A 17223-nucleotide genomic window follows, 5' to 3' on the forward strand; every position below is an offset into this window, starting at 1 on the left:
ACCTTTGCTCCACTTGTCTCTGCTCCTTGTCTTGCTCAGCCGCCTGCCCTGACACCAGCTTACATCGACTATGCCTTTGGTATCTCCATGGATTTGGCCTTCAGGCTTTGGCCTTCTATTATCTGGGCACTGCCTGTCTCCACTCTGTTCCTTTTGGCTTCCGGGTCTCTGAAACCATGCCTCGTCCGGACCTATGCCGGTCCCTTGATACCTCTGCTGGTCTTCGGCCACCCTTGCACCTCATCTACTGGGAGTCGTCACACGGAGGCTCACCTAAGACCAGCCAGCCCTGGTACCCAAGGGCTCAACCTGTGGGGAACGAGGGTTGGTATTGGCGAAGCTCCAGTTGGCTTCCGTCTCCTAGTCAGCTCCGTCTCCCGATGGTGGGGACCTGTGGGGCTTGCCCTACGAGTAGCGTCAACACCACCTCAGGCCAAGGGTCCACCTCCAGCGCAATAGGTTGCCAAGGCCATGGACTCGGCGGAGCCTTCTGCCCTTCAGGACTTTCCGGGCCTGGCTCTGAAGATCCAGGAACAGCAGCGGTTCCTAGAAGCGATGGCCTCCTCCATTGAGCGTCTCCATGTTCAACTAGATACCCATGCAGGTATTTCAGCACTGATGTCTGCATCAACCAGCCCTACCCGCCCCACCCCACTTTAACAGGAACTCTTGATTCTGCACGCTCAGGATTGACTCTTTGGCTTTCACCCTTGCTACAATGGACCATGCTCAGGATTGACTCTTTGGCTTTCAACCTTGCTATGTTGGACCACGCTCAAGATTGACTCTCTTGCTTTGACCCTTGCTACATTGGACCATGCTCAGGATTGACTCTCTGGCTTTGACCCTTGCTTCGTTGGACTACGCTCTGGACTGACCCTCTGGCTCTGACCTTTGACCGCTTGTGTATGCTCCTTTCTTGCTCAGCCACCTGCCCTGATACCAGCTTGCCTTGACTATGCCTTCGGTATCTCCCTGGACTTGGCCTACAGGGTTCGGCCTTCTATTGCCTGGGCATCGGATGTCTCCATCCTGCTCCTTTTGGCGTCTGGGTCGCTGGATCCTTGCCTCGGCCGGACTCACGCTGGTCCCTTGATACCTCTGCTGGTCCTCAGCAACCCTTGCACCTCATCTACTGGGCATCATCACATGGAGGCCCACCTAAGACCAGCCTGCCCCGGCACCCAAGGGCTCAACCTGCGGGGAACGAGGGCTGGTATTGGCGAAGCTCCAGTTGGCCTCTGTCTCCTAGTCAGCTCCGCCTCCCGACAGTGGGCACCTGTGGGGCTTGCCCTACAGGTAGCTTCAACCTCACCTCAGGCCAAGGGTCCACCTCCAGCACAACACAACATAAAACTCTACCCACTTGGACTTCAAAAACTGTTGAAACTCTGCGTCATTTTTAAGGAATGATGGAAATTTCCACCATCTTTCTGTGGGTTCCTGGTCATTGATACTTAAATCAATCCAAATGGGAGTGTGATCTGAGATATTATCAGAGCCAGTAGTGGTTGACGTGATATGAGGGAAAGTATTTTGTGATTCTAGAATATAGTCAATTCGTGAAAATATATTATGGACTTTCGAGACAAAAGTATAGTCTCGCTCATCAGGGTGCAAAGACCTCCATAGATCAAGAAGCTGTAAATTTTGACATTGTAAGGGTATGCCTTTGCTCTGATTTACTGAGCTATTGTCAGATAGGGTTGCGGAGCGGTCCAGTAAAGGATCAAAAACACAATTGAAATCTCCGGTAATTATAAGCCAGCCTCTTCTGTGTAAGGAGGTTAGTTATGTTGTAAAAGAAGGTAAAGTTGTAAACATTGGGACCATAATGATTACATAATGTAAATTCTTTTCCATTTAGTCTCCCTATTAATATAATGTACCTGCCTTCTGGGTCAGATATTTCTGTTATAAATTGAAATGAAATATTTCTGTGCATTAACATTGCCACACCGGCTTTTTTACCTATTGCCTAAGAGTAATGAACAGCTCCTACCCATTCTTGTTTAAGCTTTTTACTTTCAGAATCTGCCAAATAGGTTTCTTGAATGTATGCTATGTCCACTTTAGCTCTTTTGAGAGTTTGCAAAACTTTAGAATGCTTTATAGGACTTTCCAGATCATTAACATTTAAGTTTGCTATATGCATAATAATCTGTAGTTAAACTGATTATTAAGGACTGTAGATAATCTTTAAATAGGGTATGCCTGCGAGCCTCCCAGCCTAAGCCCACAAGCACATTGTTGTGTCTGTTAGGTGCAATGATCCTAAGATTTTCCTATGCAGTAGTTGAATATAGGTTCCCCAACTGGTTCTCATTTTTCCTCTTCCATGTATTACAATTCAAATTCCCTCCCTTCCTTAAACTACCCCCTAAACCCCTGAAGTATATCTTCATCTCTGCTTCTCCGACACATGCAATAGAAACAGAAGGAGCCCGTTAACTGATGTGTGTCGGCCCCATCCTCCCAACAGTTTGAAACATAAAACATTTCCAAAAATGGGTTAACCTCCAGCATCATTGATTTAATAACTGTAAAGTATTAGTTAAACCTGTTAAACCAGCAATTAGTTATATAATTCAGGCTGTCGGTGAGAGTAGCTTCTATTGGTAACACTTGCTGCTCTGTTAGATGGTTGCAAGCTTCACATAGTACCAAAATAGAGTCACCCCCATCCGACATTGGAGCTACACAGTAATCCTTGAAAAAGATTGAGATTAAATACTGCCAAGTCTCAATGCCCCAGCCTTCCTCATCCTGATGACCTATGGAAAAAAAAAAAGAAAAACAGCCGTCTCCGGCACAGCTTGTACCATTTGTTAAGAGTCAATTAAGTTTGGTATGTTGTGGTGTGTCCGTTTGACAGGTGAGTTGTAGAGGACCGTGAAAAATAAAAGGTGCAGAGCAGCTCTGTTAATCCTCATGTCATGGACTTTTCCTGTAGGCACAGACTGACGTATCTGCCATATTGGGTGTAGTAACTCACAGGGGTAGATTTTACGAACTTGCGCGCGGGCGTCCATGTGCTTGTGCTACCCGGCCCAATTTTATAATATGTGTGCGTAGGGGAGGGGTGCACACTAGTGCATCTTGCATGCGCTGACACACACGACCTTCACCCGTTCCCCCTATTCTATCCTTCCTACTCCTTTCCCTAACCTTCCTGCCCCCTAGCCCTATTCTAACCTCCCCATTCCTTTAACTTACCGTTATGGCCGCTGTGCCGGGGACCTCTATCTCTGCCCTGCCCCACCCCTTAGTTTTATTACCTTTTCTTGTTTTAAGAGCTGATATATAGTGAAAAGTCTTCATTGTGCACTAGCACACTAACAGACTCCCAGCTTTGTTCCCAAATCTGTGCAGCTTGAACTTATAAAAAACAGACTGCACCTGAGCCCTGTGCTCAAGCAACTTGTAAAGCTGTTACTAAGCCTCTTATAATATTATTTTGTCTGACTCCTGCATAGTGCGCATATGCTTCTGTTTCATCCTGTGAATATTATGGGTCAGCTGCAAAATGCCTAATGACCTTCGGGTTTCCTGTTTGTGGCCTTTGGGCCTTCTGTGTTATCTGGCCTATCTAGTCCTTGTCTTTTCTGTGTCTTGTTTTTATCCAGTCTAGTACTGTTTCCACATCCAGCCTTTGTCTCTAACCCAAGTCTTGTTTCAGCCTCCAGTCCTGCACAGCCACAGTTTCCAGTCCTGCTTGACATCAGTCTCCAGCAATACCTCAGTTTCCTGTCCTGCCCAGCCTGGGTCTCCAGTCCAGCTTAAGTCCTGCCAGTCACCAGAACCCAAGGTCTCCACCGTGGGGGAGGTGACTGGTATACCAGAAGATTCCCCAACTCTGTCTTATCTTGCCCTGAAGTCCTGGACTGCTCCCATAGGGGTTCCCCAGTTCTAGATGGAACTTCAGCCATAACACTGCACAAATAAAAATCAATGAAACTGTCTATGGCAGTTGGACCAGATGGCCTGGGGAATGAGTTCTATAAGATACTGGGATAGGAGTTGATACCCTCCTTGAAAGCTTTGATTGCAGAAGCGGTAAAACATAGGCAGTTTTCCAATGATTTGAACACAGCGTTGATCACTATCTTGCATAAGAAAGGAAAAAATCCCTTGTTGCCGGAGTCCTTTAGACCTATCTCCCTTCTCAACTCTGATGTGAAGCTATTTGCTTCTATTTTGACCACTAGATTGGGAGAAGTAATATCTTATTTGGTAGGTATGGATCAAGTAGACTTCATATGTAATAGATTTTTAACATTTACGAGTCATGAGGTCGGCCTACAACCGACAGCACTCACCCAGCAATTGTCATATGGCATTTGCGCCATCCCAGCACATCGTCCTGGCTCTTTGAAGCAGATGCCGCCATCTCAACACCACTGCCAGCAGCCCCTTAGGCACATAAATGTGCATGGACCATTCTTAAAGGCTCTGTGGTGGGAAACGAACAGAGGCACCCAGGGATGACGTCAGTGCTAGGTGGGTACTTAAACCCGGCACTGGCTCCCAGCCTGCACCTCAGCAACAGGTCTCCTGCCTTGTCATTCAGTGCATGTTGCCTTCTCATGATCCTGCTTTCTGACTCCTGCCTTGCCTTGCCTCGTTTCATCCAGCCTGCCTTGCTTTGTCTTGGCTTGTCCAAGCTGTCTAACCTGCTTTGTCCAGTCCACCTTGTCTTGTTCAGCCTGCCCTGCCTCGACCAGCCTGCTCCAGTCCTCCCTATCGAAATGGCTTGACTTCTTGGATTGACCCTTGCTTTGGACCTGGACCATTCTCTTGCCTACCACTTGCCACTGACCATCGCTTTAGACCTGGACTATGCCTTGCTCACTGCCTGCCCTGACCCTTGGCCTGAACCCAGGGCTGCCTGCCCAGACCTCAGCTAAGCCTTGGACTCTTTCTGTTTGCCCTGTGTGACTGCCGGTCCCTGGAACCCGAGAGCTCAACCTGCAGGGAACGAGGCTGGTACAGGTGAAGCTACAGTTCTTTTTTTTTTTTTTTCAATTTAATGTTTTTTGAGAAGTCTTTATATAACTATCAGTGAAGAACACAACCAGCATCAGAATACTTAAACTCTAAGCACAATCAAGTTGAAGGGGCTGCCATCCTGCTCAAGTAGCCCATGTAGATTGAGCCATGCAGGCTATTCCAGAAAAGAAACAGAGAAGAAGGCAGCTTGAGTTGTGTCTCTACTGTGTGGGTTTAGGTCACTTCACATCAAGTTGACCAGTCAAGTCATGAAACACCAGGACCTAGGTTTGATGGAAGTGGCCATCCTAGGTCATTCCGATTCCCCTCTTCAACTCCTAGTGCAAGTCGGTCTCTTCTGGGAAGAGACCCATATATCCATATGCAAGCCTTTATAGATATGGGAGCAGTTGGCAACTTCATTGCAGAGGAGCTTTTACATCGGCATGGAATCCCCACCGAGCCATTGGAAATGGCGCTTAATTTCTCATCGTTTACTGGAGATCCCCTATCAGCTCGAATCATCCTGCTCACTAGTCCTCTGCAAATGCAAACAGGCCTGCTCCATCAGGAGCAAATATGCCTTTATATCCTGCCAGGATCTATTAATAACATAATCTTCGGTCTTCCCTGGATGAGGCAACACCAACCCACCTGTCAGATGTGATGTCTAGGACAGGTTTAACCACCAAAGCTTCTGGGCCAAATAACTGCCACTGGGAAGCCCAGCCTACCTTCCCAATACTCAGCCTATGCTGATATGTTCAACAAGCAGCATGCAGAGACTATACCGTCCTACCATGCCTATGGCTGTGCCATAGACTTATTCCCAGGCAAACATCCACCCAGAGGCTGAGTCTATCTGCTATCCAGCACAGAAACTGAATCATTAAGGAGAATTTGGAGCAAGGCTTTATTCTTCCTTCCTCATCGCCTCCTAGAGCTGTTTTTTTCTTTGTTAGGAAAAAGGATGAGTCTCTACGTCCTTGTATCAATTATTGGCATCTTAACTCTATTACCCACAAGAATTGCTATCCACTCCCTTTCATCTCCGAGCTCTTTGATCGCCTACGGGGCACCCAGGTGTTTACTAAATTGGACTTCCAGGGAGGGTGAGGGTGACAAATGGAAAACTGTCTTTAACACCCAAGTTGGACATTATGAGTATCTAGTGATGCCCTTTAAGTTGTATAATACTCCTGCAATATTTCAATTCATGGTCAATGAGATCTTCAGGGATTTTCTCTACTCCCGAGTAGTGGTCTACTTGGATGACATCTTAGTCTTTTCAAATTGCTGACAGAACATCAGGAATAAATCAAAAGTTCCTCCAGAGGCTCCATGAACATCACTTCTATGCTAAGTTGGAGAAGCATACCTTTGAATAAGAGTAACTCCCCTTTTTAGGGTATATTATCTCTCACTAGGACCTCAATAAGTATCCAGACAAGTTAAAGGCCATCCTGGAGTGGTCCTGACGTGTGGGACTCAAGGTGCTGCAACATTTTTTGGGCTTTGCCAATTATTATAGGCAATTTATCCCAAATGACTCCGCTTTGGCAGCTCCATTCACAGCCTTGACTAAAAAAGGATCAGACACCAGAAATTGGACCACAGCTGCCATTTAAGCCCTTAAACGGCTCAAAGAAGAATTCACTGGGACCTGTGCCTACACCACCCAGATCCACTAATCCTTTCATTCTTGAGGAAGATGCAAACACCCTCGGGGATGGGTGCTATCCACCTACAACATAATTACAATTACACTCTCGTGATCTGTTCCTACATCTTGAGGAAAATCTCCCTGATGGAGAGAAACTATACATAGGAGACAATAAGTTGCTAGCAGTCAAGCTGTCCTTGGAAGAACGGTGAAACAAAGAATGGCTGGTGTGATATAGTGTATAATATCACCACAACGTGATTTATAAAAAAAACGTTTATCACCAGTGCTGAGGTCTTTTCCTCTATATTACAATATATCTTCAAAAGGTTTTTTAGAAATCATGTTGTGGTGATATACACTATAACACACCAGCCATTCTTTCTTTCATGTTTATAAGTACACTGGTGAATCCTTAATTTCTTGGAAGAACGATGACATCTGCTGGAAGGGGCCAAGCATGCTGTGATCATCTATACGAACCACAAAAATCTTGAACATTTGGCACAAGCTCAGAGATTGAAGCCCAGGCAAACTCTCTGATCTTCATTTTTTAATCAGTTTGACTTCAAACTATGATACTGGCCCACTGACAAGAACTGGCAAGCCAATGCTGTCTCCTGGTCCTTCAATGCTGAAGGAACCCTGGAATCTCCACAACACATTATTGACCTAGCCAAGATAGTGGTTGCTGCCACTTAAATGGTTCCTCCTGGGAAGACAGAGGTACCCTGGCACCTACGACAAAAGGTTCTCAAATAGGCACATGACTCCCATCTATCTGGTCATCCTGGTACCACCTGGAGATTGGAATTAATTGTGCAACATTGTTGGTGGCCTCAGTTGAAGAGCAATGTTCAGTGTTATTAAAGGATCCTGCCCTACATGTGCCATGCATAAAGATGTCCGAGCACGACCACAGACTTTATCTGTGACCTTCCTCTCTTTGGCGGCAACACTACTATATGGGTGTTTGTGGACAGATTCTCAAAGATGGCGTACTTCGTTCAGTTGCCTGGCCTGCCATTTGTGTCTGAATTAGCCAAGCTTTTTGTGCAACACATCTTTCATCTACATGGACTACCCTACCACATCCTCTCAAATCGTGGAATCTAGTTCACCATCTAGGGTGGTGGAAGAGCTTATGCCAGAAGTTTGGAATCACACTAGATTTCACCTCTGCCTACCAACTTTAAAAAAGAAGAGTAGGCGTGGCCTCGCCCCTTAGGAAGAAGGGGCAGGAACTTGGACAGCGGCTCTGCTGCGAGGAAGACTGCAGGAGCAGGAACTAGGCCTTACAGCAGGCCCCGAGGTGGAAGGCGGTTTCCCTGCTGCGAAGGGTGGACCGAGGATGGCTCTGAAGCACAGGCAAGGCTGGGGCTGAGGGCCCTCTCCCTTTGAGGGAGCGGAAGTAACGTCGGTGGCCTCTAGACCACATGGGGATGTCTTGGCGCAATGGTAACACCCAAGCGGCTCCCTGCCGCCGGGTAGAACAGGCGGGTCAGCAGGAGCTCCTTGCCACATTCACGGTAGCGATGATGGCGGCTCCATGCCACAGGAGAGCTTCGGGGATATCAGCGGCGATTCCCCGCCGCTTAAAATGTAGCAGCATGGCACCAGCTGCGTGAACAGCGTGTCGGGGACCTCCTGCCGCGTAGAATGCAGCAGCGCAGCTCCAGCCACGCTGAGGACACATCAGAGACGGCCTCCGGGCCGTGGAAAGAGATGGAGAAAGGGAAAAAGGGTGAAATACTGTCCAGAAATGGCAGAATCACAACATTTTTATCACCAAGGCCTGTCCCTTCACAAATCCTACCTTTTTAGGGCTCACCAAATCTTTTAGAAAGGGAGCTAGCCTGACCATTAGTATGTTCACAAAAGTTTCATGTCATAATTGAATAGAGATATTGGCCTATATGCTCCAGGACGCGTATGATCCCTCCCAGGTTTTGGCAGAACTATAATGGTGGCTTGACTTACTCCATAGAGTATTTTCTCAACTTGCTGCAAAGCTTCAAATACTGCCTCCAAGGGTTTACATACCTCATCTGATAATATTTTATAAAATTCCCCCAAGAACCCATCCAGGCCTGGAGATTTAAATAATTTAGATTGTCTTATTGCATTCCGTATCTCTCCAGCTTTTACAGGCCTATTCAAAACTTCTATTTGAGCTTCTGTCAAGACAGGGGAAGAGGATGCCAATAGATACTCTCTCATCGCCAGGGGATTTCCAACTACATTAGTATATAGGTCCCTATAATATTGATAAAATATTTCTTGTATTTTGGCAGTAGAGTGAACACAATTTCACTGGACATCTCACATGGTTATGACATGTGTCCTACCTGTCCTTTGCTTAATGAGATTAGCCATCATGTGACCTGGTTTATTACCAAATAAGAAGAACTTATAGCGATAATATATCTAACTTTTTTTCGCACATTGATGTAATAGGGTATTCAATTTAGCTCGGGTTGCTGGATATATTGATTTTGTGTCTGCTGTGGGGGTTAGGTGGAATTACCTTTTATCCCTATATAACTGGGTTTCTAATCTCAAAATATCCCTATACATCCTTCATTTCTTATGTGCAATATATGCTATATCTCCTCTCATAACTGCCTTGGCTCTCTCCCAAAATAGAAGTGGGTTAGATTGATGTTGTGCATTAGAAATCCCATAGGTCTTCCACTTTTTATTGAGATATGTCTGAAATTGTTTATTACTTGTGGATATTAAGCCTAAGGGTGAATAATCAATCAAACGATAGTAAAATTAAAAAATTCACCTATGCTTCATAGACACACCGTTGTGAAAGATACATATATGATCATCATATAAAAGACAAAGATATCTACTTATTAGTAGAAAATCAAACTGGTCTTTTCCAGACCTTGTCTTAAATTTTAATCAATGGTCATACAAATATGTTTTTTTGAAGAATTTTTCAATATGCAATTTTTTTAGGAAAAATAAAAGAACTTAACTTGAAACGCCTATGTATTGTTCTTGTTCTTAAAGGAGAGACATTTTTTATATGATGGTCATATATATATCTTTCACAACGGTGTGTCTATGAAGCACAGGTGAATTTTTGAATTTTACTATTGTGAAATTTTTTATCTTCATATAAATAAAATGGAAATCTCCATATGTATGATGTACTATTCTGGGCTAGACCCTCCCATTCCATCCATACTGGGGCGTGATCGAATATTTCCAATTTGGAAATTTCAGAAAGAAGTACCCCAGGAATCAGTAGATAGTATATACTAGATTGGGTATTATGTGCTCTTGAAATGTGGATATAATCTTTTCTTCTGGATGTAAACACCTCCAAACATCTATTAGATTGAGAGTGTTACATAAATATGGTACCCCCTATTTTGTGTGAAATAGAAGCTTTTAAGTTAGCAAATATTTTGACCATGGTGGGATTGAAAATGAAATCTCCTCCCAGTATAGGAAGTATCTGAGAATACTGCATGAGGAGAGTGAAAGGGTCACAAAAAAACCCCAAATATCTGTGTTAGGAGCATATATAGAACCCAATACCACTTGCTTCCCAAACAGGGTGTTATGCTTTGTGGGTATGTGGACCCTTGGCCCGAGATGCGAGTTGTTACCGCCTGTGGAGAGGAGCCCCACAGGTCCGCACCATCAGGAGGCAAGTAAAGGCACAGCAGGGAGCTCTGGGCACAGTAGTGGAGAGGCCCCCAGAGACCAGGGAGTGACCCCTGTAGAGTGAGTAACATTAGGTTGAATCTGGAGTGAGACCCTGAGAAGATAGGCACTGGACAGACCGCGGGGTGGTAGGCTCAGGATTATCTGTGCTGAAGGTTCTCCGGGAGGACAGCCCCAAGGGGCTGAGCTGCAGTGTAGTGGGCATAGACTTAGAGGTGCAGGCCCACCCACAAAGCAGGGAGGCTCGGAGTCGGTCTCAGCTGTAGCTGTAGGCAGGAATCCGGAGAGCGGAGAAGTGACAGCAGTCTAGTAGAGAAGCAGGCCCGAGGAACCAATAGTCGTAGAGCACACCGGAGCAAGTCTCATGGAGCGGGGAGGCTCTAGGTAGTCTCTGGAGTAGAGAGTGCAGCCCGAGGAGTGGGAAAGCGCAGACAGTCTTGCTAGGATACAAGCACAACCCCGAGGAGTGGGGATGGCTAGCCAAAGAACTCACAGGTTGCTGCAGTGTTCCAAGGGAGACCCGAGTAGCAGAAGCTTGTTGCAGAGTAGAACCCAAGAGGCGCAGGGCCAGCCCAAGAAGCGGAGTAGGCCAGGGGTGTGAGTCCCCGTAGGAGCGCACACTGACCCCCGAGGAGCGGGTGCCAGACAGGGTCCAGGAGCAAGGCTCCTAGCGAAGTTTCAGGACTCGTTCGGAGCTTGTTGCCAAGTTGGCTAGCTGGGGGAGAAGGTGGAGCTTAAGTACAGGAGTCCGATGACATCATCAACCAGGGACGCCCCCGAGGTTCCCACCAAAGAGGCTTCAAAAGTGGGGCCGATGCCGCGCAGCGCCTAGAAAGGCCTGACATCGAAGTAGGAAGTTGCGGCGTCCATGCCGCCATGAGGAGTCCCGAGGAACGCGGCGGTGTAGGCAGGCCCGCGTAGCGAGCAGACCTGGGGAGGGCAGGAGAGCGGTGGAGTACTTGTGGTTGCAGCAGTCTGCGACTGACAGGCATAACACAGGGTACCCTCTACGTTTGTTATGAATCTATAAAAAAGAAAGTGACCTTGCTAAGAAATCCTATTATGCTGAAAAAATTTCCTCCGCAAAAGGTAATCCGTCTGTACTTTTTAATATTGTAAAATTAGTAACCACTCTCGACCACACTCCAAACACAAATATAAATGATTTTACTTGCAATCAAGTTACTAAACATTTTCAAACAAAAATACAAAAAATTTCGAAAGAATTTTCTAACCTTCTGGTTCCAAAATTCTCTTGCTCAATACCGGGAACCAACTGGTCAACATTTTCAACTATAAACAACGCATCAGTACTTCAAATTCTTCACGTACAAAAAGAATCAAACTCCCCTTTAAACCCCTGCTCAGGTACTTTATTTAAGGCCCTGGGTGAAGTATTTAACGATCATTTTTGCACATTAATCAACCGATCATTAGAGTCTGGAATTTTTCCAGAAGCCCAAAAAAAAAACCCCCATTCTCCCTGTACAAAAAAACAAAGTTCTAGGTTTCACAGACCTTGCCAACCTCCGACCTATAGCCTCCCTTACTTCTCTATCAAAACTCATCGAATCCACAGTTTTACACCAACTAAATGAATATCTCTCAGAACACGAAATTTTACATCCCTGTCAACATGGTTTTCGCAAAGGTCATTCTACCGAGACATTACTTTTATCATCTTTTGATACTTATTTACGTGGCTTTGACTCAAACACTGACTTCATACTGGTATTACTAGATATTTCGGCCGCTTTTGACACTTTAGATCAGGGGTCAGGAACCTTTTTGGCCGAGAGAGCCATAAACGCCACATATTTTAAAATGTAATTCCATGAGAGCCATACAATATGTTTAAAACTAAATACAAGTAAATATGTGCATTTTATGTAAGATCACACTTTTAATGTACAATAAGTCTCTGAAAATATTACACCAGGCCTTAAGACACCAATACATCTCCTATTAGGAAAACGGACCAAGTCAGGCTGCTATAGAGTCCTACACAGAAACAACACGCCAGCAGAAAACCTCACCTGAATCACGTGCTGTCCCTCACCTAACATAGAATAAAGAGACCAAAACGCATAACAAGAAGCATGCAGAAAAAACTGAATTGGAAACTGCAACAAGCCAGAGTCTCTGTATGCAGTGTAACAAAGGAAAAAAGAAACATCACCCATCCTTATAAAACAAATCAAGAAATATAAAATCATCAGCAGTAAAACTGTACTAACAAAAAGAACATATTTCAAAACAGCTGATGAGTGGAATATCCAATAATTAAAAACTCATATAAAACATTTCCAGATACCAACAAAATATTTCAAAATAGCAGACACAAAGATCCAGTAATGAAAAATAATAAGGATACAAAATTGTTTTTGCTCTGCATACCTGGGAACGTTTGATATCCAGGTGTCCTGAGATTGTTCTGAATTAGCAGGAGGTGGGGTGGTTTGCTTGGAACTTTCTCCTCTCTCAGTCACATACCAGCGCTCTCTCTCACACTGGCTCTCAATGACACACCTATACACACATGCTCTCAGTATTCACATATACACATGTTTTTCTCTCTCACTTATATAGGCTCTTAATTACACATTTACACACATGCTGTCTATCTTTTCACGCTTACACACACACACAGGCTTTCAATCACATAAATACATGCTGTCTTTTTCTCTCACACACATGCTTACAAACATGTCCTCTCACACACATGCTTACAAACATGTCCTCTCTTTCTCTCATTTACACACAGGCTCTCAATCACATACTCACATGCTCCATCACCTAAACCAGCTCTCAATCACACACAGACACACATGGTCTCTCTCTCTCATTGAAACACAGGCTCTCAATCACATACTCACATGCTCCCTCACCTAAATCAGCTCTCAATCACACACAGACACACATGGTCTCTCTCTCTCATTGAAACACAGGCTCTCAATCACATACTCCATCACCTAAACCAGCTCTCAATCAGACACAGACACACATGATCTCTCTCTTACTTATACACACAGGCTCTTAATCATACATACACATGATTTCTCTCACACACAAAGGATCTCAATCATACACACATACTCTTTCACACAAACAGGTTTTCAATCACAAACTTACACATACAGGTTCCCAATGGTAAACTTACATTCATGGTCTCTCTCTCTCTCACAGGCAGGCTCTCAATCACAGACATACGATCTTTCACATACACAGGCTCTCAATCATTCACATACATGCAATCTCTCACTCACACACACAGGATCTCAAACACACATGCTTGCTCGTTCATTCACTCTCTCTCTCCCCCACCCCGGGAACTCGCGGCAGCAGCAGCCTCCTCCCAACGCTAACCTCCTTCATTTTCAGCCCTGGCGGAGGCGGAGTCCCATTGGTCGCGGTTGAAACTCTTCATTTTCCTCCGAGCCGCGCTGCAGTCTTCTTCCCGTCGGACATTAGCGTGGCCTCTTCTTCCCGCGCAGGCACCCGATGCTCACCACTTCCTCTTCCCACGGCCCGGAAGAGGAAGTGGTGAGCATCGGGTGCCTGCGCGGGAAGACTCCCGCGCAGGCACCCGATGACTCCAGCGCTGGCACCCGGCTGACACCCGATGACTCCCGCGCAGGCACCCGATGACTCCAGCACTGGCACCCGGCTGACTCCAGTCGTGCCGCTGACTCTCTCTTCTCCTCTCCTCCCCCCACCCCCCCCCCCCGCGGCCCGGAAGAGGAAGTGGAGAGCAGCTGACAGCATTTTAAGCCCGGGCGGCGGAGGACCGGGGAGCAGCTGGGTCAGCGGGGAACCGCGAAGTGTGGCGACACTTGTCCGCGAGCCAGATGCAGCCCTCAAAAGAGCCATATCTGGCTCGCGAGCTATGGGTTCCCGATCCCTGCTTTAGATCATCAAATACTTATATCTAGTCTTCAATCTATAGGACTAAATTCAACAGTACTCAATTGGTTTAAATGTTACTTGTCGAACCGAACCTATCAGGTCAATATTGGTCCACATTCCTCTGCTCCATACACTAACCATTCTGGTATCCCTCAAGGATCTTCATTATTGCCTATTCTCATTAATATCTACATAATTCCACTATTCCCTGGATGTCCAATTTAAGATATATGCTGACGACATACAATTTTTCGTATACAACCTCATGGACAGAAACCCTATCCACTGTAATCTTATATATAAATACCATAGACAAGTGGTTATCTCATAGCCACTTAAAACTAAATCCCAACAAAACTGAAATTCTATTCCTCAGCTCAATTACTGACCCCTCCAACGGTCCCCCTTCACACTTTCTATTAAATGGTATTTCTATACCTATACTTACCAAAGCTAGTAATTTAGGAGTATTACTAAACTCCGACTTGTCACTATCTCAGCACATTTCTCTAACAGTTAAAAATTCCTTTTACAAATTGCATCTCTAAAAACACTTACGTCCACTTCTATACTATTGGGATTTCTGTTCTGTCCTTCAGGCGTTAATTTTTTCAGGACTAGACTATATTAATGGCCTTTACCTGGGACTTCCCGACTTGGCAATCAAGCCCTTACAATTGATTCAAAATTCAGCTGCCCGTATCCTAACTGGTTCATCTATCAAAAACCACATCTCCCCCACATTACATATTCTGCATTGGCTGCCTATTAAATACAGAATACAATATAAAATCCTGTCCATTGTACATTCACTACTACATAATCCATCCTCAATCTGGCTTTGCACTATTCTTCTAATCTACAAACCATCTAGATACCTAAGATCTTTGAACAAAAACTTAAAAGACATTCCATCATTACGCCTAGCACATCTAAACATTACAAGAAAAAGAGCATTCTCAGTAGCTGGTCTGCAAATATGGAACTCATTACCTACTCCCCCAAAAGAATTTAAAAAATCACTAAAAACCTATCTTTTCACAAAAGCATTTGCCATCCCAGATACAAATCTTTCATAACCACATTATATACTGCATTTTTCATCATGTACTCCAAATCCAATTGAAATTGTCATTCTTTTCCTATTTCTTGTTTTTTAAAGTGAGATATTTCTTTATTTTAAAACATTTGTTTTTTTTATTTTAATATAATTTTATGATTGTATCTTTTTCTGCTTTTATTTTTGTTTGTTTTCTATACTGTTTTGATCAATATTTTATTGTTAGACGGTATATAAATAATTTTAAATAAATAAATATCTACTTTCAGGATCCTGAATTACTTTTTGCTTTTGAAAAGAAAGAGAACGATGGATAAGAACTGCCACCCCTGCCCATCAAGTGTCTGAGGATGATGAAAAAACTTGTCCTACCCACTGTGTCAGCTTAGCATGTTCCTGATCTGTTAATCTTGTTTCTTGAAGAAAGGCAATATCTGTGTGAAACCTTTTCATAGCATGCAGCAATTTGTACCTTTTATTACGGATCCTACCCCACATACATTCCACGTTACAATTTTAAGTGGAGACTTCATTTCTTTTATGTGTGTATCTGATATGCATTGTGGATCTCACTATTTTTACCTCGATGGGATTGCTCCCCAAGCTGAACGCCCTTCTTTCATCTCCAGAGCCAATGTAAAAGTATTATATATGCCCAGCCAATATGAAGATCTCTCCCTCTGCAATCTTCTTGCCCTATAATGCCAGAACAGTGTAAATACATTAACATAATCCCTCCCTCCATAGTCCAGTTCTCTTTTCCCTTTATCCTTCTCTCGCTAACCCCTTAGTAACCTTTTCTTTTTATTTATCCTTTCCCTTGTCACCCCTAATATTTATTACCCCCTCTAAATTATTGGTCCATCAAATTAGAGCTAGAGGACATGCCAATGTGATCAAATCCCCACCCTACCCCTTCTGCTAAAGACGCTTTTATTTTAATGACCCGATCATTGCCATCAGTCCTAAAGCTTTTAGTTTTTAATTTCAGATGTAGCATCCCTTGACCTCCTCATCATATGATATGGACCTCTCTTCCATAATCGTCACTATCTTCTGAGTGCCATTATGTGACTGCATGAGTCTGCTTCCTAAGCATGGCGAAATCCCTTGGTGTATATATTCTGTTGTATTTAGGTCCCTCTAGCTTGCCTCCAATGATTAAAAATAAATTTGAAAGTATGAATTATTCCTATCCATTAGCAAAATTTCATTCTAAAATATTTCCAATTTTCAGATTCGAACAGGACCATCCCCTTCGAATATTTATGCAAACTTGGGTTTAAGTATGGCAAATTGTGAAAATGTAATACCATTATAAGGGCTCACCAGGTGGAGTTCCGCTGCTGGAGCTTCTTCTGCTGGTTCCTCACTGCAGTATCCCTTCGTTTCCTTGAGATCTGGCTCCAGGTTCAAGCTCAGATGAATCCACACCCACACGGGTTGTAAACAAAACTGGTTAGTCAGGATCTGGACTTCCCAAGAACAGTTTGGCTGGGTTATGCCTGCCCCATATCGCTGCCCAGGGCAGACCGAGGTTCAAACATAGTCCTGTCAATCCGGCTTAGTCTTGGCTCTATGGTGCCGCCAAATACACACCCCCAGGCTGTGCCTGTCCCAGCGCAACAGCCTGTAGCAGAAAAGAATTTTAAAGTTTGTCCCGAATGCTTAGCTTGGTCCTGGCACACCGGCTTCTTTAACATAGTTCAGTCCTGGCTGTGCCCATCCCCTCCTCTTTACTGCTTATACCCCAAAGCCTTTAAAGGCAGTCCTGCACGGCTGCTCCTGTTTTCAGGGTTACCCCCCTCACCACAATTTGTAAGATTTCCTTTGCCCCAGCTCAGGTGACTCTCCGGAGCTGCAGTGAATTGCCACCGCCCCTTCAGTAGGAAAATCAACACTGAAAAAGTCATATTCA

General features: G+C 44.6%; 1 protein-coding gene across 1 annotated transcript in view; it reads right to left on the reverse strand.

Annotated features, from left to right (window-relative positions):
- LOC115090566 (cystine/glutamate transporter-like) overlaps positions 1 to 15963 on the reverse strand; it is a 194797-nt gene extending 178834 nt beyond the window's left edge. Inside the window, exon 1 of the mRNA XM_029599809.1 lies at positions 15888 to 15963. The gene's annotated coding sequence lies outside the window, so the exon portion shown is untranslated. The remainder of the gene's footprint in view (positions 1 to 15887) is intronic.
- Positions 15964 to 17223: the final 1260 nt, after the last annotated feature.

This window comes from Rhinatrema bivittatum, chromosome 4, assembly GCF_901001135.1.
Source record: "Rhinatrema bivittatum chromosome 4, aRhiBiv1.1, whole genome shotgun sequence".
Classification (NCBI taxonomy): Eukaryota; Metazoa; Chordata; class Amphibia; order Gymnophiona; family Rhinatrematidae; genus Rhinatrema; species Rhinatrema bivittatum.